Source organism: Melozone crissalis, unplaced genomic scaffold (genome assembly GCF_028551555.1).
Source record: "Melozone crissalis strain CALT ecotype California unplaced genomic scaffold, PUWL_Pcris_2 ptg000082l_1, whole genome shotgun sequence".
Lineage (NCBI taxonomy): Eukaryota > Metazoa > Chordata > Aves > Passeriformes > Passerellidae > Melozone > Melozone crissalis.
Window position 1 is genome coordinate 513,867 of NW_026535859.1, and position 26,078 is coordinate 539,944.

Sequence of the window (26,078 nt, forward strand, 5' to 3'; positions counted from 1 at the left end):
GGCTGGATGTTGGTATCCAGTTCTCCTGGTATTAGGGCCGTTACTTTCACCTCCCTAGCCCTTGTGGCAGCCAATTTGGCTTCTGTATCTGCCTTCCTGTTCCCTATTTCTGGAATAGTATTACCTTTCAGGTGTCCCTTACAATGTATTATGGCCACTTGTGCTGGGAGTTGGACCGCCTTTAGCAGTCGCAGAACCTCCTCTGCATGCTTGATTGTTTTCCCTTGTGTAGTCAACAGTCCTCTTTCTTTCCAGATGGCTCCATGAGCATGTACAACAGAAAAGGCATATTTAGAGTCTGTCCATATATTAATTTGCATGTTCTCTGCCAATTCCAGGGCTCGAGTCAGAGCTATTAGCTCTGCTTTCTGGGCTGAAGTCCCTGCAGGCAAAGGGTTTGACTCAATTACTCTTTCTGTGGTAGTGACTGCATAGCCAGCCATTCTTACTCCCTGCTTCACGAAGCTGCTGCCATCCGAAAACCAGTTGTCTGCATCTTCGAACGGCTCCTCTTTGAGGTCCGGGCGACTGGAGTAGACGGCTTCAATTGTTTCCAGGCAGTCGTGTTCGATGGGTTCTGCTGGGGCTCTCCCTTCTAGAAATGAAGCTGGGTTCACAATGTTAGCTATCTGAATAGTTACGTCATCTGATTCAGCCAGGATGGCCTGGTATTTTAGGAATCTGGAGGGCGACAACCAATGATTGCCTTTCTGTTCCAGCACAGCCGACACAGCGTGAGATACTAGCACAGTCATTTTCTGACCCAACGTGAGCTTCCTGGCCTCTTCTATGTTAATTATCACTGCGGCTACTGCCCTCAGACAGCCTGGCCATCCTTTACTTACTTCATCTAGCTGCTTGGAGAAGTAGGCCACGGCTCTCTTATGTGGTCCCAACTGCTGTGCTAGGACTCCTAGGGCCATCCCTTGTCGCTCATGGGAGAACAGCCAGAATGGTTTTGATACATCTGGGAGACCTAAGGCTGGTGCTCTCATTAGCTCCAGCTTCAATTTCTTGAAGGCCCCTTCTGCTTCAGGAGTCCAAACTAGGACATTCTCGGTTTCCTTCAACAAATCATACAGTGGTTTAGCTAGTATCCCATACTGGTAGATCCATAGCCGACACCAACCTGTCATCCCCAGAAAGGCGCGTAGATCTCTCACCGTCTCTGGTTTAGGCATCTGGCAGATGGCTTCTTTTCTAGCTGCTCCCAGGGATCGCTGTCCTCTGGAGAATTCGTATCCCAGGTATACCACTTCCTTTTGCACCAGCTGTGCTTTCTGTTGAGAGACTCGATATCCACTTAAACCCAGGAAATTTAGTAAGGAAATAGTCCATTCAATGCATTCTTCCTCTGTCACTGTTGCTATTAGGAGGTCGTCTACGTACTGCAGAAGGGTGCCATCTCCCAGCGGCCTTTCCCACTGTTCTAATTCTTTGGCTAATTGGTTTCCAAAAATCGTGGGGGAATTGCTCCATCCTTGGGGCAATACTGTCCAGGTAAGTTGAGTCTTTCTTCCTCTATCTACAGATTCCCACTCAAAAGCAAAAATCTTTTGACTCTCGGGGGCTAGGGGAAGGCAGAAGAATGCGTCTTTCAAATCTAATACGGTGAACCAGGCCAAATTATCCTTTAGTCTAGTTAGAAGTGTGTATGGGTGTTATGGTTTAGGCCTGGCAAAGCCAGAGCCCCCATAAATATACCCTTTACCTGATATCTGCTGTGAGATGTGGCCAGGAAATAAGCAAAGCAGGCTCCAACTTAAACATAAAGGGAAGTTTATTAACTAAACTACACACAATATTACTAAACTACACACACACACACAGGAAAAAAACAAGGAGAATGAAAACTACACAGAAACACTTCCTTATCCTCCTCCCACCAAATTCCCAAACACATTTACATTTCCCAAAAATTATCCACACTCGGTCTGGCACCACCCTTTGGAAAAAAAAATCAAATCTTCAGCTCATAAGGGATAGACGGAGTCCTTCCTTGTGCCACGGACTTCTTGTCACAATCAGCAATCCGCCCGGTATCTTGCTATCTCGTGACATCTCCTTTCCATGCCGAGGTGCTCTCACCACCTGGCATGGGATGGGGCAGGGGCCTGCCTTCAGGGCCTTTTAAGAATGCCTCGTCTCGTTCCAAGTAGAGTACAGTCACATCCCTGGGACCTCTGTCCCCCCCCATGTCTTCTATACCCCCTGGGGCCGAGGGGTCTCAAAACCAAACTCTCTTGACGCCGAGCCTCCGCTTCCCCCTGCGATACAGCCTCTGCATCACCAGGAAACAGTCCATGGAAATACAACAAAAAAGAGTCCAGCAAAAACTGCCACTCCATCTTTCTCCATTCCTTCAACATCTCTCTTCTCCCTTTGCCAGACCCTCCTTACTGGCCTGATTTTCTTCCTTCATCTTCCACTCCTGTCCCTTTCCCAGGAAAGGCAATGTTCTGCGAAGCCTACATTCCCCAAAGGGTTAAAAGCTCTCCCAGGCGGCCGGACTGCCCGCTGCCCCCCCCTTTCTCCTCCCAGCCGTGCTGCCTACCGGCACATGATATCAAGTTTCAAGATATACAGTTCGAGCACGGGCTGCATTCTCTGGGCTGGGGGGGGGGAATAAACTGGTCGCTCAAGGGTCTGCCACCCTTCCTCCAAACCCGGGCCTACCGTAGATGGGCCACGTGGCTTTCCCCTCCCCCAGCCCAGCCAGCAACTGGGCCGGGGGAGAGACTTCTTCACGCCGGAAATCCCAAGAGAACTCCGAAGGCCAAGAGCCCTGCTTTTAACCCCTTGGGTTCGTAGTCTCAAGAGGCGGATCCAAATGTCCCACTGGTCAAACTAAGTGCCCATCTTAAATTCCAATTACCCATTGGTAACCACAGCAAAACAACATATCCCAGATGTCCCATTTCCGGTCAAACCACGACAATGGGTTAGCAACTACCGGATGTAATGTCTTGGTTATTTCGTTTACTGCTCTCAGATCTTGAACTAGCCTATAAGCCCCATTAGGTTTCTTTACTGGCAAGAGTGGCGTATAAAAATCCAATTCGCATTCTACCAATAACCCGAGTTCTAAAAACCTTTTGATTATGGGCTCAATCCCTTTCCTGTCTTCTATCCTCAGAGGATATTGTTTTCTTTTCACCGGTTTTGCCCCAACTTTAAGTTCAACAATAATCGGTGTTGCTTGTTTTGATCTTCCCGGTATATCAGTAGCCCAGACTAATGGGTATGTCTCGCTCAGAATTCGCTCGGAATTGTGATTCCCAGGTTTGGGTTCCACACAACTGATTGTTAGGCTTAAAGCTGTAATCAGTTGTTCCTCATTTACTTGAAATTCCAATTTGTCTTTGTTGAACTTTATTATGACTCCCAAGTTTTCCAACAGGTCTCTCCCCAATAAGGGCTTTGGCGAATTTGGTAAATACAGGAACTGGTGAATTCCCATTTGTTTCCCGATTTTATATTTAATAGGTTTGAAAAAGTAAGCCTTTTCTGGTTGGCCTGTTGCTCCCACAACTTGTACAAATTCATCACTTTTGGGTACCAATTCCTGATTTAAAACCGAAAAGGTTGCTCCAGTATCAATCAAAAAGTTCAATTCCTTTTTACCTTCCCCTAGCTCCATTTTAACCAGTGGGTCTGCTAGGGTATGGCCCACCGGTCCCCCTCATTCACTATCCTCATGTGTGGAAGTAGTGGTGGCCATCAGCCTTTCCCTTAGTTGGGGGCATTCTTGCTTCCAGTGTCCCATCTCTAGGCAGTAAGCACACTGATTTGGCCCTACTCTAGTCGGGTGAGGTTGGAGCCTCCCCCTCCCTCCTACTGGGTTGCCTCTACCTCTTCCCCTAGTTCCAGGTTCCGAGTAACCTGTCCTCTGAGCTGCTACTGCTACAGCCACTACTCGAGCTATCCTCCTGTCCTCCTTTTTCTTCTCCTCAACTTCTCTATTATTGTATACCTTCCATGCCTCATTCAGCAGTGTCTCCAGGTTCTTATTTGCTAGATGCTCGAGCTTTTGTAATTTCTTCCTGATGTCTGGGTTACTCTGTCCCATCATCAACCCTAACAAGTGCTGTTTCCCTTCTTCTGTTGCTGGGTCCAGGGGTGTGTATTGTCTCATCGCTGCCCTAAGCCTATCCAGGAACTCCGATGGGGTCTCATCTTTTCCCTGTCTGATGTCATATAGCATTGACCAATTGATAGCCTTAGGAATCGCATTACGCAAGCCCATCGCTATCAGTTTTCTATACTGCACTAATCGCTGATAGTGCTCTGCATTGCCCGGGTCCCACTCTGGTTTACTACTGGGAAAATTATCTTCTAGTCTCCCTGATAGTACCTGAGCATGTCGTCTTCCTGTTTCCAATATGAGTTCCCTTTCTGTATCCGTCAACTCCGACAGCATCACCTCTATATCTTCCCAATCAATATCTAAATTTTTTGCCATCAACTCAAATCTCTTCGCTACCCCCTCTGGATTCCTCCTGAAATTCTTTGCCTCATCCCTCCAATTGTTTAGATCACTTGTCGAGAATGGCACCTTTACTCTAGTCTTCTCCCCCACCATTGGCACAAGCTGTCGGAGAGGGGCTATCGTATGGTTCCCTTTCTCCCTTTGCTCTGCTTCCCCTCGTGCCACAGATCTGGTATAATACCAGTGACTGATCCCCTCCCCGGGATCTTCTTCCTGCGCCTCAGTGTCTTCCCTATTTCTCTTTCCCTTTCCTTGTTCTTCATCTTCACATTCAATTTCTGTCAACTCTTTTCCTACTACTCCCCTAGCATGGTTTACACAGTCCAACCGCCTCTCGCTCTGCATCTGTCGCCTTTCTTCTCGCATCTGCCGGCGCCTATCCTGTTCCGGGCTGCTGTCCCTCTCGTCCTCTGATCTTTTCTCATCCCTCTTATCTTCTATCTGTATTATTATATTCAGTTTCTGTGAGTTGCTCTCTACCTCCTTTTCGCCTATTTCATTGTTACTCCTCTCACTGTCTCTTAATTCAGAGACGTCGCCTCTCAATTTAGAGAGGTCGCTTCCCAGTGAGTTATTTTTGTCCCCAGTTCTTGGTGTGCTGGTCTCCATTCTACAGATGCCTCCACTTCTGGATGGGTTGTTATCCCCATATGGACTGAGCTCGGGCAGGCTACGTGTCTCCCTTCGGCTCTCTGCTCCTGACGGACTGCCTTCCTCCCCTTCGACTTCCAGTCTGGGTGGGCTGTCAGGATCCATATAGCTCCCCGACCCCTGTGGACTTTCTAGTCTCTGAGGGCTGTTTTTCCTTTCATCGATCCCTGATTTTAATGGAGTACCCCCTTCCCAACTGTTGTTTAGTTTCTGGGGGCTGTGCCCAAACCTAGATTTCCACCATCGATCCAGTTCCTTTAATGGGCTAGGATCCCCTTGTTCCTCTTTTGGCCTGGGAAGAGGCCCTTCCCGCCCTGGAGCGAAGGGATGGTATTCCCACAGGCTTATTTCGCTCTCCTTTCCACTGTCTCTTCTTGTTAACTTAAGACATTGTTGCCCAATGCTACATGCATCACAGCAACGTTCTTTAGGCTTTGAACCTTTCTTATCTTTTTCCAGGGCCAACACTAGAGGGTCCTGAGGTGCCACGTTTACTCCGCACTCTTTCTGCCACTCTGGTTTATTTCTTAGGGTGAAGAACATGTCAGCATACATCACCTTGTCCCATTTATTAAGCCGGCGGAGGAAAAGCATCAGTTGTAAAATAGTATTATAATTAGTTGTTCCCTCCGGCGGCCATTTCTCATTGTCATCTAATTTATACAATGGCCACCACTGTGTGCAATATTTTAGGAGTGTTTTCTTACTTATATTTCTCCCCGGAATTCCTCCCAAGTCCTTCCAGTGCTTTAGGATACATCCTAAGGGGGTTTTCATATTCACGTCCTTGCTCTGTTGACTTCCCATGGCTATTCTCTACATCTGTGTTTTCGGTTTAATCTCTTTCCCGCAAACACTGTATGCCAATTTATTTTAACACTTCATACACACAATTTCCAATCGGTCATTCGCTCCCACTCATACCCACATTCTTTAATCCAAACTGTCCTACCTTTCCGGTCTATCAAAGTACACCGCTTTACCACGAGATATCGCTGGCAAACCGTATAGTACCGATACTGGTCAACTTCGGGCTGTCACACACACCCGTAAAAACAGCTGTAAATCAAGGTACAGTTTGCAGATAATATCACAATAAATTCTTACATACACAAGAATTACAGTTGACACAAAATATCGAATCCTTGTCCCGCAATTCGAACTCCCATCTTAGCAAATCACAAAAATGCTTGCAGACAACATAACAATATTAGACAAAAGCATAACACAAATATTTCCTCAAAACCTGGCAGCCTAGGCAGGTTAGGCAATATTTCCTCAAAACCTTTGCTCCCAGGCAAAAGCTGCCAGTACCGTCAAGGCTGGCTGACCTTGGCCTCTGGTGGCTGCCCGTGCAACACTGGGGCTGGGTTCTTTCCTTCCCATGGAGATCCCTGGGACAATGTGGGGACCTCATGGAACCAAGGGGATCATTGTGGCACCACTGGAGCCCATGGAACCAAGGGGCCATAGTGACACAGAGGGGCTCCATGGAGCCAGAGACCATTATGGCTCTGTGGGGCCTGATGGAACCATAGAGACCATTCTAACCTTCAGGGCCTCATGTCCCCAAGGGGGCATTATGGCACCTCAGGGCCACATGGAAGCAAGGGACCATTGGGACACTGTGGGGCCCCATGGAACCAAGGGAACATGGAACAGCTCTGGCTGGCTTGGCTTCCCAGGGACCACCTGACAGCTCTGGCTGATCTTGGGATGTCAAGGGCTGCCTCTCATCAGCTTCTGGAGCACTGGGGCTCCATGCTTTCCTTGCTTTGGAAAAGAACTGTCTGACTTTTCAGATACCCATTGCCAAAATTGGTACTCTCCCTAAAAATATTCCTATTTGCAAGAGTATCTCGCTAAATTAAACCTGCCAGCTCTGGCTGGCCTTGGCCACTGATGGTCACCTCTCATCTGTCCTGGAAACACTGGGGCTCTGTTCCTTCATTCCTGTGGAAAAGAACCAACCTTCTTGTCCAGGGACCATGGCCAAAATTAGAATTTGGCCTCCCAAATTCTGTATATCCAAGGATTGCTCCCAGACAAAAGTAGCCAGGACAGACAGGTCAGTCTGGCCCTGTCCTCTGGTGATTTTCTTAGACTATGAGCTGAATGTTTTCATTTGGAAACACCTTGGAGAGGGCCCAGAGATGTCCAAGGAGGGGTTTGGAGGCCTTGGGCGCATGAGCACTGTATAGGGACAAAGGAGCTCTGTGCTTGGTGGGGTGGAGACTGAGCACAGTGGAGCAGAGCCAGGAGAGTGTTTAAAGAGCAATTTCAGGGATGGTGGATCCTTTTGACATAGTGGAAAACAGCCAGAGAGAGAAAGAATTAATGCCAAGTGCAGTTGGGGAGGCCCAGACTGGCACCAGGAGAAAGGAATTTCCCTGGCAGGGCAGGGCTGTGGTGCAGCACATCCCCAGCAGGAGCCTGGAGCAGCCCAAGGCTCTGTGTGGGCAGGCAGGGGCAGGCAGGAGGCAGAGCTGTCAGCAAAGGAAGGGCCCAACCAGGAGGGGCAGCCGGGGGATGCCGACAGCCTGCAGGGACAGAGGCGCAGGGCAGGGACACTGTGGGACAGCCTGGGCTGCACAGGGAACAGGGATGGGCAGCAGCTGCAAGACAGCCCTGCCAGAGCCAACTTGGGCAGCACTTTGGCCATGGCTGCTGGCCCTGGGCCTGAGGCCACGAGGAGGGGACAAGTGACCCTTGCAGGGCTGGGGCCTCATTGCCTCCTTGTCCCTTCTCAGCAGCCTGGCAGGGGCCGCCCCATGCTCCTGCCCCTGGCATTGCACATCCCCACATGCCAGTGCCCATCCTGGGAAGAGCCCTGAGCAAGGAGGGAGGGACAGGATCTGCCTGGCCAGGGGCTGGGGCTCAGGCCTTGGCCCTTTGCATTCCTGACACACATCCAGGTGTGCTCAGCACAGAGACAACTTTGCCTTGATTGTCCCCAGCTGCCATCACTGCCTCCAGTGTTCTGCTCTCCCTGGAACCTGGGGACACTTTCTCAGTCCTGTCTCTCACAGGAATCTCTTTAAAGTACAAGAAACTTCAGTGTTTCAATCTCACTTTGAGCTCTTGAGAAGTTCTTTGAGCACACTCTGAGGGACTGGGTCTGATGCAAAGAGCAGCAAAGCCCCAGAGGCTCATTAAAGTCTCTGTGCTGTGTCTGTGCTGCTGAGCTGGGCCGGGCTCCTGGCCCAGAGGCAGCTCCTGGCAAGGGCAGCACTGCAGAGAGACAGCCTTGGCCAGGAGCAGCTCCTGTGCCTAGCCCAGCAGGGCTGGGGCACTGCCAGGGCCCCTCAGGGACACCAGCAGGGCACGGACGGAGCTCACAGGGGCTCAGCACTGGCAGGGGCTGTGGGATGGCCCCGAGGGGGCTGTGTCACAGCAGCACCTCTGTGGCTGTGTCACAGAGGCACAGGGCAGCTGTGATGTCAGCAGGGGGCTGTGGGACAGCATAGATTGGGCTGTGTGACATCACTGAGGGGGAGTGACATCACAGAGCTAGCTGTGACATCATAGAAGGCGGCTCTGTGACATCACAATGTGGGTTGTAACATCAAGTATGATATCACAGAGCAGCTGTGTGATGTCACAGAGAAGGCTGTTACATCACAGAGAAGCCTGTGACATCTGCTCTGTGACATCACACAGCAGCTAAATGACTTCATATAGAGGAGGCTGTATGAAATCACAGGTAGCCTGTGACATCACTGGTGGTTGTGTGACATCAGAGGAGCTGTTTGACAAAACAGGGGGTGTGTGACATCAGAGGGGCTGTGTGACATCACAGATGGCAGTGGGGCATCACAGATGGCAGTGTGACATCACAGGCGCTATGTTGCATCACAAATGGCAGTGTGACATCACGGGGGCTGTGTGACACCACAGGGGCTATGTGACATCACAGGGGCTGTGTGAGGTCACTGGGGAGGTCACTCTGCCCTGGCCCCCGTCACAGCTCCCCCCAGAGCAGTCCAACCCTGCTCGCCACAGCGGGGTCCCCTGTCCCCCCGGGTCCCCCTGCCCCTGGCACTGCAGCCTCCCCCAGAGGATGTTCCACGAGATCAACCCCAGAGCCTGACACAGGGACGGGGGGCTGGGGCCCTGGGGGTGGCTCAGGGGGACAGACACCCCCCGGCAGCGTCCCCGTGTCCCGCAGGGCCAGAGCCTGGGCTAGGGCTCCTTCACCCTGTTAGAGATAAACATCATAAAATTGGCTTTTTGCAAATATTAAAATGGATTTTGTATGTGTTATGTTACAGTAACTTTGTTGTAAACATATAGTTTTTATTTCTGTTTTTAATTGAGCTTAGACATAGTAGTGAAATAGCTGATAGGGGTGTGCTTTTGTTAAACTGCCTGCTTGGATGGGATAACGTCCAATGCACACAGGATGAGGACACCTGTACAGATCTGCCGACTATCAGCACTCCCCGTCTGAAGGCAGAGTGGACCAAGGCCCAAAAACTGGAGGTGATAAAGAGAAGGAGACAAAACCACAGCCAAGAAACACACATGCTCTGAAAAGGCAGACCCAAGGAGGGGCCATGTAAAATCGTTCCTGGAATATGTAAAGTAGTTTATCGATATGCATGCGGGTCTGTGAATATGCAACAGGCTTATGTAAGGGGAAAGGTATTTCAGGAGATCCCCGAAGGTAACAGGGTGCTCCTGGCTGAGTGCCAAGATGCACCCGGCTGTAATAACCTTTGCTCCATGGTCCTGGTCTCCCATTGTCCTTTATTAAACTTTGTACACTCTCACAGGAGAGTGAACGTGTTTTTCACCAATGGAATCTCAAGGAAACAAGGGTCAGTTGTTAAGCCAAGGCTCTGCTGTGACCAAGTGGGGCCTGATGGGACACAGGTGCCACTGGGACATTGCCAGGTCTGGGAGGAACAAGGCTCCATTATTGCACAGCAAGGCCTCAGGGTGCTCAGGAGAGCGGCGTGACAATGACATCTTGGGGAACCAAGTGTCACCTGCAAACACAACGGGGCCTCGTGGAAGCCAGGGGCCACTTGGATATTGCCAGGGCAAGTGGAACTCAGTATCCATTGTGACACGGCAGAGCCTCATGGAACTCAGCAGAGCACTGGGACAGCCTGGAATCTCATGGAGCCAAGGCTCTGCTTTGGCAAAGTGGGGCCCACAGGACACAGGTGCCACGGGGACATTGCCAGCTCTTGTGGAACCCAGTGTCCACTGTGACACAGCAGAACCTCATGGAAACATAGGGACCACTGTGATGCAATGGAATCTCATGGAAGCAAGTGTCAGTTTTGAATGCAGCATGGCCTCACAGAATCCAGGGGCAATGGGGACCGTGCTGTGGCTCGTGGGGGCAAGGGGCCATTGAGACACAGCGGGGCCTCCTGGAACCCAGGAGAGCATTGTGGGCCCATGGATTCTCATAGAAGCCTGGCCCCATTGTGACAAAGTGGAGTGTCACAATGGTCTCCTGGGTTCCGTGAGTCCTCACTGTGTTTAGAATTGACACTTGGTTCCCCAAGATTCCATGGCATCCCTCTGCTCTCCTGTGATGTGAGGCTGTGCTGTGTCGCAATGGACACTTGCTTCCACCAAGGCTGGAGATGTCCCCGTGGCACTCATGGGCTTCCATAAGGCCAAGCTTTGCCACAATGGGGCCTTGGTTCCATGAGATTCCAATGTCCCACAATGGTCTCCTGGGTGCCACGAGGCCTGCCTTTGTCACAGTGGAACCTTGCTTGCAGGAGCCTTGGCAATATCCCAGTGGCACAGGCGTTCCATGAGACCCTGCCGTGTCACAATGGGCCCTTGGTTCCATCAGGTTCCATTGTGTCACAGTGCTTTCCTAGGTCCCATGAGGCCTTGGTCTGACACAGTGGTGTCTTGTTCCTACTAGGCCTGACAATGTCCCAGTGGCACCTGTGTCCCACAAGGCCCCACTTGATCAAAGCAGAGCCTTGCTCCCATGAGATTCCACTGTGTCACAATGGTGTGCTTGGTTTCATGAGACCCTGAGGTGTTGACAATTGATCCTTGGATCCTAGAGATTCCATTGGATCATGACCATGTCCTTGGTTGCATAAGGCCCACCTTTGTCACAACTGGACCTTGGTTCCATGAGATTCCATTGTATCACAGCGGTGTCCTTGGTTCCATGAGGCCCTGCTGGGTCACAGTGGAGCCTTTGTGCCATTCGTTTCCATGGTGCCACAATGGTCTCCAGCATTCCATGAGGCTACGCAGCAAAACAGTGGACCCTAGAATCCATGAGTTTCCATTCCATCAGGATGATCTCTTGCATTCCATGAGGCCCTGCTGTGTCACTAAGGAGCCTTTTTTCCATGTGTTCCCACTGGGACACAATGGTTTCCAGCGTTCCATGAGGCTGAGCCATGAAACTCATGGGCACTTGATTCCATGGGATTCCACCACGATGTCACCATGGTCTCCTGGGTCCTGGAACAATTCACATTTAGTTACATGAGATTCCACGGTGTCACCCACTTGATCTCCTTTAGCCTTCAGTTATATTTTAAAAGTCACAATAGTAACACTTCATTAGCATACTCACATTTGCATAAAGCTGTGTCACGTCTTTACAACCCTGTGTGGCCTCAGTGCCTGCGTCCGTTCCTCCTGTGGTGCTCGTCAGTCTTCTGGCGCTCTTTTGATGAAGGCTTCTGTCGTCCTCCTCATGTTGGAACTTTTTACCTGGATCATCAGCCCATGCCTGGTGCTCCTTGTTCTCCAGTCTAACCTGGTTTGAGCTGGTTTTGCCCTTTCTGAGTTCTGTTCAAACTTGCTCTCTTGCTCTCAGTGCATTTGTTTTGTTGCTTCCTCTGCTCTCTCGCTTTCTCTGCTGTCTCGCTGGCTTTGCCTGCATGCGAAAAATGTGTATTTTATGATTGGCTTTTCGCAAATATTGAAATGAATATTATATGTCTTGTGTTAGAAAGCAATGCTGTATTAATTCTCTTAAGTACTGTGTTAAATATAGATTTAGGTTATAAAAAATATTAAAATAGAAACTATGCTACGTAGGATTCTTTTTTTAAAGAAAGGACTCACTGTGAGATAGCAGATACAGGACACTAAAATCATTCAGAGAAAAAGAATTTATTGCCCTCTTATCAAAAGAAATTAACTTCTTCCCGCCTCCAAGGCGCTGTTAGGATTCAGAGGAAGAAGGTGGCACTGACCAGACAGAATCCTGTATTTGAATGGAATTTATGCATCATGGATGAGGTGTATGAATATGCAACAGGCTAGTGTTTTTAAGGGTTGATCCTTTGTTAAGGTGGGTGCTGCCCAGGAAAATGTACTCGGACATCTGTAACTCTTTGTCTCTATTGTCTCATATTGTCCTAATTCAAATTTTCCAAATTATTATCACTCTAATTATATTACTATTTTTAGTACCATTTTATTATTATTAAACTTATAAAATTAAAAAAAAAGTGATTGGCATTTTTCACACTGGCAAAGGGATTTTTCAGAAAACATCGCAGTGACACTGTCCCAGCTGCAAGGTCTGCTTTCCATCGGCCCCGAGCTCAGCCTGGTGCTGAGCAAAGGGGCTGGGCTGGGGTCATCCCCTGATGGAGGCTGTACACCCCCTCTGCCCCCTCCCCAAATTCCCTCTGGGGAGCAGGAGCTGGGGCAGGAGGGACAAGGGGGTGACACCAGCATGGGGGGGACACACACAGCCCCCCCTCACCTTCTGCTGCAGCACCAGGAGGATGAACCCCAACATGGAGCCACAGAGCCCTGGCAGTATCTTGGGGGTGGGGTGTGGTGGCTGCTTTGGGGGGGTCACATCTGCCCTAAAACCCCTCCCAGACCCCCAAACCACCCCACAGCTCCTGGCCAGGACTCCCCCAAAGCACTCCCTCTGTGGTGGTGTTTGATGCTCCCCAGGACGAGGGAAGAGATGAGAATCTTGACTCCATGTTTCAGAAAGCTGATTTATTATTTGATGATATATATTATAAGAAAATGATATATTAAAACTACACTAAAGAAAGAGAAAGGAGACATCAGAAGGCTAGCAAAGAAGGGAATAAAATCTTGTGCCTGCTCAGAGTCCTGACACAGCTGAACCTATGATTGGTCATTAATTAAAAACAACCACATGAGACCAATCAAAGATGCACCTGTTGGTAAACCATCTCCAGACCACATTCCACAGCCATTACAGAGTTATTGTTTATATTTCTTTTCTGAGGCTTCTCAGCTCCTCAGGAGAAAAATCCTAGCAAAAGGATTTTTTAGAAAATATGTGCGTGACACTCCCTGCAATGTAAATGGCCCTAAGAGCCACCAAACCCCCTTCCCATCTCCCCCAAAACCCACCCAAATTCTCTGCAAGCCACACAGCCCAGCCAGGACCCCAAACCCCCCTCACAGTCTGCCACAAAAGCCCCCCAAACCCCTCCCAGCACCACAAACACCCCAAGAGCAACAGGAGCCTCTCTCCATTCCCCCAGGACCCCCCAAACCCCCGCCCACCCCCCTGGCACTGACCAGGAGAGGTTGGTGGGCAGGAACATCCCCAGCCAGGGGCAGCCCAGGCACTTCAGCAGCGATTTGGGCACTTTGGGGGGACACCCCAAACGGGGAGAGCCAGGCCAGGGACTGGGACAGAGCCAGAATTCCTGGAGAAGAGATGGGCTCTGGGGGACAAACTCTGCCAGCACAGCTACGAGATTGTGGCCCCACAGCCCTACAACACCCACATCCTCCTGGATATTCCTCTGAACCCCAAATTCATCTCCAAATCCCAGTGAAGTGGTGCAGCTTTAGATCTCTCTGTTCAATTTCTTTATTTTTACCTCAGTTCTGGATGTTTTGATGGGATAAAGATGGAAATTATTTAGGTTGGAAAGGACCTCCAAGGATCATCCAGCTATGCTCAATGCCACCTGAAGAAACAATTGGACAGAGCAGAATTTTTAGGGTGCAAAGGTATGTTGGGGGGTCCTTTTGTTCCTGTTTACTTAGAGAATTGGTAGGAAACACTAAGAACTGGATACTTCAGAAAACAAAAGATGTGACCAAAGCTCAGGGAGGAGGGCACCTGGCTGCACTTCTCTTATCTGGGAGTTTCTCCCAGCCCAGCCCAGAGCTGCTTCTCCAGCTGTGGGTTAGAAATTTAACTCGGGGTAGAAACCAATTTTAGATTTAGCTGAAGTCTGCTGTTTAATCTCCTGTAGTCTGTTAACTTGTGTGCTCCCAAAAAAGCCTGCAGAGAAAACAAAGGAGATACAAGGCTACCTAGAAAGGAATGCAAACATCCAAGCTGAAGAGAGATAAGGAGAGAGGGCCTCCCCCGCCACCGACCCTGGGGCTGAAGCAGATGGAAAAACTGGATCTGGGTTACAACTACGTGACTAAACAACTGGCAGGCTCATAAAATTTATAAGACAGTTTAATAGATGTGTGCCAGGAAAATTAATCCACAAACATCAGAGGTTTGTGTCCAAAAAGGACACAGAGGAGGCCTTTGACTTTATTTGCATAAAGGGAGAGACCATGGGGCATTCTCCTGGGGTCTCTCCAATTTTTGGAGGATGCAGCCTCCTTTTTATCCCAATTTCCCTTCTCTCCCCATTTCTGAGGTACTTGAGAGGTACAGACTTCCTAAAATGCCTGATACCAAAGATTTCCCTCTAACGTACAACCCCCCTTTTTAATTTTTAAATCTTATGGAATTTAGGGGTTTCCCCCATTGTTTCTTTCATCTTGCAACGTACAATTTCATTTATCAGCAACCTTAAAGTTTATTTGTAAAAGCAAATATCTTTTTCCATTCATCAATGATTGGAACCCTTCCCATTGTTTCTTTTATCTCTCAGTGCTGGTTTCATCTAGCAGCAGACCCACAGCTGAGATAAAGACAAATCTCACATTCCTCTCATATGCACATGTCTTTTACGCATATGCAACAGGTTAAGAGGTAAAATAGATTTGGGAATTTTCGGGGGTGCCCATGTCCTTAGGGCAGCACTGAAATCAATCATACTGGCTTTAGAGCTTCTACAAATTGTGGGGTTTTTTCTGCAGATCAGGGTGAGCCTCTGCTGTGAGACTGCACTGGGATCTTATTGCGAAAAATGCATGTATCTTATGATTGGCTTTTCACAAATATTAAAATGAATATTATATGTTTGTGTTAGAAAGTAATGCTGTATTAATTCTCTTAAGTACTGTGTTAAATATAGTTTTAGGTTATAAAAAATGTTAAAATACAAACGATGCTATGTAGGATACTCTTTTTAAAGAAAGGACTCACAGCGAGGTAGCAGCCACAGGACACCTGAATCTTTCAGAGAAAAAGAATTTATTGCCCTCTTATCAGAAGCAACTTCTTCCCACCTCCAAGGCGCCCTTAGGATTCAGGGAAAGAAGGCGACAATGACCAGACAGAATCCTGTGTTTGAATGGAATTTATGCATCATGTATGATGTGTATAAATATGCAACAGGCTATTCTTTTTAATGGTTAATCCTTTGTTAACGGGTGTCCTTTTTTGGGCTTGTGCTGCCCAGAAGAAGGTACCTGGACATCTGTAACTCTTTGTCTCTATTGTCTCATATTGTCCTAATTTAAATTGTCCAAATTGTTATTACTCTAATTATATTACTATTTTTTATAACCATTTTATTACTATTAAACTTTTAAATTTTTAAAAACAAGTGATTGGTGTTTTTCAAACTTATTAACACCCGCCTCACTGACAGAGGGACCATCCCCGTCTGCCTGGGACCCTGAGCTCGGCTCTCCCTGCCCTGCAGCCACTGTTATAGATACATATTATAATAGTGGCTTTTCACAAATGTAAAAATGGATTTTATATCTGTGGTGTTAAAATAACTTCGCTATATAGTTTCTATTTCTGTTGTTAATTAAGGTTAGACATAGTAGTGAAATAGCTGATATAATTATGCTTGTGCTAAAATGCCTGCTTTGGTTGGGATGACACCCAATTGAGAGGAACAGCAGATTTGTCTTTACAAACCAGCTGTGGGTCTGCTAGTAGATAAAACTAGCACTGGGAGATAAAAGAAACAATGGGAAAGATTCCACTAATTAATGGGAAAAGATATTTGCCTTTACATATAAACTTTAGGGTTGCTGATAAATGAAATTAGACATTGAAAGATGGAAGAAACAATGGGGGAAACCCCTAAATTCCATAACAATTAAAAATTAAAAGGGAGGGTTATACATTAGAGGGAAATCTTTGGTATCAGGTGTTTTGGGAAGTCTGTACCTCCCAAGTACCTCAGCCAATGGGGAAAGACAGAAGGAAAATACAGCTGGGAAACTGGAATAAAAAGGAGACTGTGTCCTCCAAAATTTTGAGAGACCCCAGGGGGATGCCCCATGGCCTCTCCCTTTATTTGAATAAGTAAAAGGACTCCTCTGTCTCCTTTCTGGACATAAATCTCTGATGTTTGTGGATTAATTTCCCTAACACAATGAACACAGGATGACGACACCTGTACAGATCTGCCAACCACTGTCTGAAGGCACTATGGACTGGGGCCAAAATGAAGATGATGATAAAAAAAGGACTAAAACCACAAGCCAGGAATACTCATGCTCTGAAAAGGCAGATCCAAGGAGGAGATATGCTAAGGAGTTCTTAGAACATGTCAACTAGTTTGGGAAAATGTTTACTATGCATAAGGGTCTATGAATATTCAAAAGGTTGGTGTAAGGGAAACAGTATTTAAAGGGCATCCCCAGCTGAGTGCCAAGATGCACCTGGCTGTAATTGCCTTTGCTCTATGGTCCTTGTTTCCTATAGTCCTTTATGAAATTTTTAAATTTTTCACAGGAGACTGAAGGTGTTTTTCACACCCCACACCCCCTGCCTGCTGACACATCTTGCCAGCCCAGCCTGGTGCTCCCCAAGCTCTGCTGGGGCACCTGGATCATCCAACCCACCCCTGTGGGTTTGTGCAGCAGAGCTTCTGTCAATGCTGCAGTTGTTGTTCTTTGTTTGCTTTACTATACACACCACTAAAGAACTGTTATTCCTATTCCCATATCTTTGCCTGAGAGCCCTTAATTTCATGATTCTAGTAATTCGGAGGGAGGGAGTTTACATTTTCCATTCCAAGGAGGGCTCCTGCCTTCCTTAGCAGACACCTGGCTTTCAAACCAAGACAAGGTGAAAAATCAGCTCTTCCCAAGGAGTTTCCAGTATGGAGCTGAGACCCAACAGATGTTCCTGCCCCAGCGTTGAGTCAGGTGCCCACAGGGATCCAGGATGATGTGGAGATCACCAGCCAGGCGTCTTCCCAACTTGGATAATTGGGAATGTGGATCAGCAGGGCTTTTCCAACTTGGATTATTGGGAATGTGGGACACCAGGGCTCTCTGCAATGTGGGTTCTCTGATGGGGGATGGAGTTGGAGCAGTGCACGAAGCTCCTCCTGCAGCTGAGGCACTTGCAGGGCTTCCCTTAGCGGTGCCTCCACTGGTGTTGATTCAAGACTGAGCTGGTCCTGAACCTCTTCCCACACTCCGGGCACTCGTAGGGCCTCTCCCCGGTGTGGATGCGCCGGTGCCTGGTGAGGTGGGAGTTGTGCTTGAAGCCCTTCCTGCAGACGGGGCAGCGGAAGGGCCTCTCCTCGGTGTAAATCCGCTGGTGGGTGAGGAGAAGGGAGCTGGTCGGAAACGATTTCCCACACTCAGAACACTCGTAGGGCCTCTCCCCTGTGTGGATCTTCTGGTGGGAGGTCAGGTGGGAGCTCCGGAGGAAGTTCTGGCCACACTCCCAGCACTCGTAGGGCCGCTCCCCGGTGTGGATGCGATGGTGGATGGTGAGCTGGGGGCTGTCTCTGAAGCCCTTCCCACACTCAGGACACTCGTAGGGCTTCTCCCCAGTGTGGATCACCTGGTGGTGGAGCAGGCGGGACCTCCAGCTGAAGCTCTTCCCACACTCCAGGCACTTGTGGGGCTTCTCTGTATCATCGAGCTGCTCATGGAGCACCAGCTCTGAGCTCTGGCTGAAGCTCTGTCCACCTTCCTGGCACAGGCTGGCTCTTTCCTCTGCACAGCACCCTGGGCTGGGTTTGCAGCCCTTCTTCCTGGGGGATCTCTGGGGCTTTTCCTCCCCATCGGATTCCTGCACTGGGGAGTCACTCAAAACAGCCTCTTCCATGAGGTTCTGCTGCCCTAGAGATTTGTCCTCCCTGCTCTCCATGCTCAGCTCCTGCTCTGGGGGAGGAAGGACAAGGACAGGATGGGATTTGCCTCCATGCCACAGGCAAGGGCAAGGAGATCCCCCCAGGGCTGTGCTGCAGCCGGGGCCGTGCTGGGCTGGGAGATGGAGCGGCACAGAGGGGAAAGGGGCACTGACTTCCTCCTCACCTGCCTCAGTGTCCCGGGGCATCTTCCTCTTCCTGACAGCCTGCCAGAGGTCGGGAATGGGAAATCCTGGTTTGGGGAAAACAAGGGATGAGCATGTTGAGTTTGAAGATCCCTCTGCCCAAGTCCATCTCTACAAGTCACTGGACACCTGGGCTTCAGAAAAACCTCCCGAACACCAAGATTTAGCCCTGAAAAAGCTTCCCAGGAGGTCCTCGTCCCTGGTGCCTCCCCTCTGCTGTTCGGGGGTTCCCCCCTGTCCCAGCTGCTTGGGGTCACGCTTGGATTGGGGGTCCCCCTTCTCCTCGGTGCCCGCCCTGCCCAGGCTGCTGCAAGTCCCAGCAATGCCAAAAGCTCCCCGCTCTTCGCTCTCCCCATTTCGGGATGCCGGGGCTCTTTGGGCTCCCGGGCTCCCTTCTCCCCTCATTCTCTGCTCTGGGCTGCAGCGGCTCCAAGGAGTCCCCCCTGCCCCTCTCCAGGCTCTTGAGGCTCCCGCCAGTGGCGGCACTCCCCCCTCTCTGGGCTCCCCACTTTGGGCTCCTGGGGAACACAGGGCTCTGCTCCTCCAGGCTGCCTCTGCCGGCAGCCGCCACCGGCACCCCCCGATGTCCCCCCGAGGGGCCTTTTCCGCTCAGCCTTGGACTGCTTCATTCTCCAAATATCCCCTGAAAAACCCAACTGGGAATGGCTGGGAACATGCTGGGGGGAACTGGGCTACACTGGGAGATACTGGGAGGGACTGGAACAAAAGTGAGGGTGAAAGAGAGCAACTGGAACCATGAGGAGCACAACTGGTTCATACTGGCAGGGACTGGGAGCACACTGGGCTCATCATTGGATCATACTGGGAGGGACTGGACTAATACTGGGAGGATCTGAGAGTGACTGGGAACACACCCTGCCCATCCTCCCCCATACTGGGCCTCACTGGGAGCAGCTGGGAGCAAATGGCATCATACTGGGACTGACTGGGTTGATCTAGAAAGCAACTGGAACCATGCTGGAGGCAGCTGCGACCATACTGGGAAAAATTGGAAGCAACTGGGACCGCAATGGAGGGCTGGCATGTGACTGGGATCCAACTGGAGCCTACTGGGATCATATTGAGGTTGAAAGGGAGTGACTGGGATCACAATTTAGGCTACTGGGAGCAGCTGGGAGTATGCATGGAGCAAATGGCATCATACTAGGATTGACTGGGTTGATCTAGAAAGCAACTGGAACCATGCTGGAGGCAGCTGGGACCTTACTGGGAGAGAGTGGAAGCAACTGGGATTATACTGGGACCACACTGGGAGGGCTGGCATGTGACTGGGATCAAACTGGAGTTTACTGGGATCATACTGGGGTCAAAGTGAGTGACTGAGATCACACTTTGGGCTACTGGGAGCAACTGAAAGAAACTGGGATGGTGCTGCAAGCAAACTGGAGGAACTGGGAAGGACTGGATGCATGCTGGAAGTAACTGGGATATACTGGGCATGACTGGGGGATCATACTGGAAGAACTGACACCTTACTGGGGCCACTGGCAGTGTCTGGAAATGACTACAGACATGCTGGGGGCAACTGGGATATACTGGGATTGTCTGTAACCATACTGGGGGGACTGGAACCACACTGGGAACAGCTGGGACCAAGCTGGAGAGAATTGGGACCACATTGGGGGCGACTGGGAGTGAGTGGGACCATGCTGGGAGGGACTGGGACTACAGCAGAGGCAACTGGTTTCAATTGGGACCATACTGGGAGTGTCTGTAACCATAGGGGAGTGATGGAAACACACTGGGAACAGCTGGGCCCATGCCTGGGATCATACTGGGGGCACTCCATCAGACTGGGAGTGACTGGGAGTAACTGGGATTAGACTGCAGATGACTGGAATCATATTGGAGTGGCTACACTCATACTGGGATTATACTGGGAGTGAATGGAACCTGACTGGGGGTTACTGGGAGCTACTGGGCCCATGTTGGGAGGAAAATGGGCATATATTGGGAGCCACTGTGATCGGTTTGAAGGTTCTGGAACCATGCTGAGAAGACTGAGACTATAACTGGAGCAACTGGGAGTTACTGGGAAAGACAGGGATCATTCTGAGGTAACTCGAACCATACTGGGGTAACTGGGATATACTGGGAATGCCTGTAACCATACTGGGGAGACTGGAACCACACTGGGAACAGCTGGGATCTTGCTGGGGGCAACTGGGACAATGCTTGGGGCAACTGGGCATGATTGGGACCCTGCTGGGAGGGACTGGGACTAATGTCAGGTTAACTGGCATCATAATGGGAGGAACTGGGCACAACTGGAACTCTGTTGGGGGCAAATGGGATCATACTTGAATCGCAGTGAGAGCAGCAGGGTCCATGCTGGGTTAGACTGGGATCACACTGACAGAGACTGGAATCATGCTGGGATTGACTTGGAGTGGCTGTGAGCAACTGGAATTGTGCTGAAAGCAACTGGTAGAAAGTGGGAGTGACTGGGAGCATGCGGGGGGTGACTGGGATATACTGGGAGAGACAGAGAGTCACTGGGATCACACTGGAGGCTCCTGGGCTCATGCTGGCATTGACAGGGGGCAACTGGGATCACACTGGGGGCACTGGTATCAGACTGGCAGTGACTGGGATCATACTGGGAGTGGCTACAATCCTACTGGGATTAGAGTGGGTGTGATTGGACCCTGACTGGGGGTTACTGGGAGCTACCAGGCCCTGCTGGGAGCCAACTGGGTCTCCCAGCAGCCTGGGCAGGGCGGGGACCGAGTGGACAGGGCACCCCCAGTCCAAGCGTGACCCCCAGCAGCTGGGACAGGGGGGAACCTCCCCGGGCACCTGCGGGATGGGGGGCGATGCTCCCGGGGTCCGGAGTTCAGGCAGCGCCGGAGCCGCCCGATTCCGGCCGCGCTCTGCTCCCGCCGCTTCCTGCTGCCGCTCCGCCTCTTCCTCCCTGCCTCCTCCTCCTGCCCCGGTCCCGGAGCCGTCGCAGCCGGCGGGAGGAGCGGGGATGGAGCCGGGCCAGGTCGGAACGGAGCGAGGGGTGGGAGGGATGGCAGCAGTGGGAGTGACTGGGCTGTACTGGGATCATCCTGGGAGCAGCTCCCGGGTGACTGAGTTCTACTGGGACCGTACTGGGATCACACTGGGAGTGAGGAGGAGCAGCGCGATGACTCCAGCGCTGGGGCTGGGGGCGCTGCTGGGGCCCCGGGGTTGCGGCGAGAGCTGAGGGGGATCCCCGGCACCGGGACTGCCTGATCGCCCATCCCGGAGCACCGGGGGGGCCCTGAACCCCCATTCCTGGGCACCGGGATCCCCCCGCACTCCCATTCCCGGGCATGGGATCCACCCTGCACCCCCTTATCCGGCACCAACAACCCTCGAACCCCCATTCTCGTGCATGGGATCCACCCCGCACCCCCTTCCCGGCCATCTCGCCTCTCCCAGCCCCCAGAGCCCCCTTTTCCTTCCCCCAGAGACTCCCTTGACCCCAATTCCTGCCTTTCCCATTCCCCAGCCCCTCCTCCACACCGAGGACACCTGGGACACCTATTCCCAGCCATCCTGGCTTTTCCCACCTTTTGCTGGGAATGGGGAACACCGGGGACACCGTTGATGTCCGTGGCGTCCCTGGCTGGGATCCCCTTTCAACGGGATCTCGGCACAGCCAGAGCCGGCACCACGAGCGCCACCGGCACAGGGCCACCGGGGAGCTGCTGTTGCTGCAGCTGCATCCTGCCATTCCCAGGGTCTCCCAGTTGCTCCCAGTAGCTGCGCAGTCGGCTCCCAGCATGCGCCTGGCAGCTCCCAGCACCCCCAGACAGGGACCAATCACACCGCCTACAATCCCAGTCCGATTGTAGCTACTCCCACTATGATCCCAGTCAGTCCCAGTATGATCCCCGTCAGTCCCAGTATGATCCCAGTCACTTGCGGTGTAACTCCAGTCACTCCCAGTATGGTCCTGGTCACTTGCAGTGTAACTCAAATCACTCGCAGTCACTCCCACTCTGATGCCAGTGGCCCCCAGTGTGATCCGAGTTGCTCCCTGTCAATGCTAGCATGACCCCAGGAGCCTCCAATATAATCCCAGTGATTCCCAGTCTCTCCCACTCTATCCCAGCCACCCCCAGGTTGCTCCCAGTCACTCCCACTTCTTTCGAGTTGCTCACAGCCACTCCCAGTCAATCCCAGTATGATTCCAAGAATCCTCAGTGTGATCTCAGTCTCACCCAGTATGGATCCAGCTGCTGTCAGTGTCATCCCAGTATGGTCCCAGTTTTCCCTAGATTAGTCCCAGTCCCTCTCAGCATGGTCCCAATCCGTTCCAGTTGCCCCCAGCATGGTCCAACTCGCTCCCAGTTGCCCCCAGCATGGTCCCAGCTTTTCCCAGTGTGCTTCCAGCCCCCCAGTGTGGTCACAGACACTCCCAGCATATTCCAGTGTGCCTAGTACAGTTCTAGTTAGCTCAGAATGATCCCAGTCTTTCCCAGTTCCTCCCAGTGGCCACCAGCATGATCCCAGCTTCTGGCAGTTGCCCAAAGTGTGATCCCAGTGGCTCCCAGGATGACCCCCGCAGGATCAGTAGTCACTCCCAGTATGGTTCCAGTCACCCCCAGTATGACCCCAGTCAGTCCCAGACACTCCCAGTGTTATTGCAGTCATGCTCAGAGTGACTCCCTGGCACTCCCAGTGGGGGCCCAGTTGCTCCCGGTCGCTTCCAGTATGGTTCCAGTTGGAGCCAGCACCTTCCCAGTCACTCCCAGTACGATCCCAGCCATTTCCCATAGGATCCCAGTATGATCCCAGCATGGGCACAGCTTCTCCCCTGATCATCCAGTAGTGTTCCAGTTGCTCCCATTTACCCCCAGGGTGGTTTCAGTCTCTCCCAGTGTATCCCAGTTACTCTGAGCATGTTCCCAGTCACTCCCAGTTGCCCTGAGTTGCTTCCGACCTAATGCCAGTTGCTCACAGCCACTCCCAGTCACCCTCAGTGCAGTCCCAGTGGCTGCCAGTGGGATCCAGTATGATGCCAGTGACTCCCAGCATTGGCCAGCTTCTCCTCCTGTGATCCCAATAGGATCCCAGTAGCCCCCAGCACTGTTCCAGTCAATCCCTGTTCCTCTCAGTGTGATCCCAGTTGTCCCTAGTATAGTGCCAACCAATCTATAGATGATCCCAGTCCCTGTCAGCGTGGTCCCAGTCATGCCCAGTTACTCCCAGTAGAAACCAGTCCCAGTGCAGCCACTGCTGGGATCCCCCTGCCCTGTGTGTGTTCCCCCTGGCGGATGCACCGAGAGGAGCCCCAAGGGCTGGCAGTGGCCAGGCAGGGTCCCCAGCAAGGCCCAGTTTGGATGTGCAGCCCCCAGTTTGCCCAGTTTGCCTCTCCTTTGGCCCGGGCCGGGTTCCCCCCGCCCGCAGCGGCTGGGAGCAGCCGAGAGCCCCGCGCTGCCCATCCCAACCTGTCCCGGCTCCATCCCCGCTCCTGCCATGGGCTGCGAGGGCTGCGGGAACGGGGCACCGAGGGCGTGGCTGCTGCTGGGGGAGGAGGAGGAGGGAGGGAAGGGCAGGAATGAAGGGGGAGAAGGAGCAGGGGTTAGGGGGGAGGAGGAGGGAGGGAAGGGGAAGTTTGAAGGAGGAGAGCCAGCAGGGATAGAAGAGGAGAAGGAGGTGGGCTGAGGGAGGAGGAGAAGGAGGGATCGAAGAGGAGGAGTGGGAGGAAAACGAAGAGGAGGGACAAAGGCAGATCGAGGAAAGTAGACGGAAGTCGCAGCCCTGAAGCCCCCCCTCAGCCTGGACTGAGTTCCAGTGTGGGCAGCAGAGAAGGGGGGGGTTCTGCTCTTGTGCCCCACTCAGGTGAGTCCCCACCTGCAGAGCTACCCCAGCCCTTGGGCCCAGCACAGAAAGGATCTGGAGCTGCTGGATCTAGTCCAGATGAGGCACCGGAGATGCTCCAAGAGCTGGAGACCCTCTGATCTGGAGCTAGGCTGGGAGAGCTGGGGGTGCTCACCTGGAGAAGAGAAGGATCCAGGGAGAGCTGAGATGTCCTGCAGCTCCCTCTGTGCTCTCAGGCAGGCAGAAGCAGGCTCTGGATTCAGCCCTGGAGCAGGGCAGGTGTTGGGGGTGTGACATGGAGCTGCTCTCCTGTGGGATATCCCCTCCAGGTTGCAAGCTCCTTGGTGGAGGAGTGAATCCAGGAATGTGGCTGTGGTAGTCCTTCCTTGTGGCTTGCCCCCAGCCCTGCTGTTCCCTTGGCCGCTCCTGTGGGAGACAGTGCAGGTTTAGGTGCCTCAGCACCACCAAACCCTCCCTGAATTCGCAGCCCCCACCCATGAGATGGTGACTGGGGAGGGGGAGCTCGGCCCAGATATCCTGGGGTGGGGGTCCCTGCATTTTTATTTTTTGGGGGGATGTTTGGAGAATGAAGCAGTCCAAGGCTGAGCGGAAAAGGCCCCTTGGGGGGACATAGGGAGTGCCGGTGGCGGCTGCCGGCAGAGGCAGCCTGGAGGAGCAGAGCCCTGTGTCCTCCAGGAGCCCAAAGTGGGGAGCCCAGAGAGGGGTGAGCGCCGCCATTGGCAGGAGCCTCAAGAGCCTGGAGAGGGGCAGGGGGGACTCCTTGGAGCCGCTGCAGCCCAGAGCAGAGAATGAGGGGAGAAGGGTGCCTGGGAGCCCAAAGAGCCCCGGCATCCCAAAATGGGGAGAGCGAAGAGGGGGGAGCTTTTGGCATTGCTGGGATTGCCAGCAGCCTGGACAGGGCGGGCACCGAGGAGAAGGGGACCACAATCCAAGCGTGACCCCAAGCAGCTGGGACAGGGGGGAACCTCCGAACAGCAGAGGGGAGGGACCAGGGACGGGGACCTCCTGGGAGGCTTTTTCAGGGCTAAATCTTGGTGTTTGGGAGTTTTTTCTGAAGCCCAGGTGTCCAGTGACTTGTAGAGATGGACTTGGGCAGAGGGATCTTCAAACTCAACGTGCTCATCCCTTGTTTTCCCCAAACCAGGATTTCCCATTCCCGACCTCTGGCAGGCTGTCAGGAAGAGGAAGATGCCCCGGGACACTGAGGCAGGTGAGGAGGAAGTCAGTGCCCCTTTCCCCTCTGTGCTGCTCCATCTCCCAGCCCAGCACAACACTGGGGGGGTCTCCCTGCCCTTGCCTGTGGCACGGAGGCAAATCCCATCCTGTCCTTGTCCTTCCTCCCCCAGAGCAGGAGCTGAGCATGGAGAGCAGGGAGGACAATTGCCCGTGGCACAACCTGGTGGCAGAGGCCGTTTTGAGCAGCTCCACAGCGCAGGAAGCCAACGGGGAGGAAAAGCCCTGGAGATGCTGCACGAGGAGGGGCTGCAAACGCAGCTGCTGGGGATCTGAGGGGGAAAGAGCCAGGCTGGGCCAGGAAGGCGGCGGGAGATGGAGCCAGAGCTTGGAGCTGGTGCTCCATGAGCAGCTCCATGATGGGGAGAAGCCCCACACGTGCGTGGAATGTGGGATGAGCTTCAGGTGGCGGTCCAGCCTGAATCGCCACAAGAGGACCCCCAGTGGAGAGAGGCCCCATGTGTG

At 52.1% G+C, this 26,078-nt stretch overlaps 1 pseudogene; it reads left to right on the forward strand.

The window, feature by feature from the left end:
• LOC128946680 (zinc finger protein 135-like) overlaps nucleotides 1-26,078 on the forward strand; it is a 40,739-nt pseudogene that overhangs the window by 13,667 nt on the left and 994 nt on the right.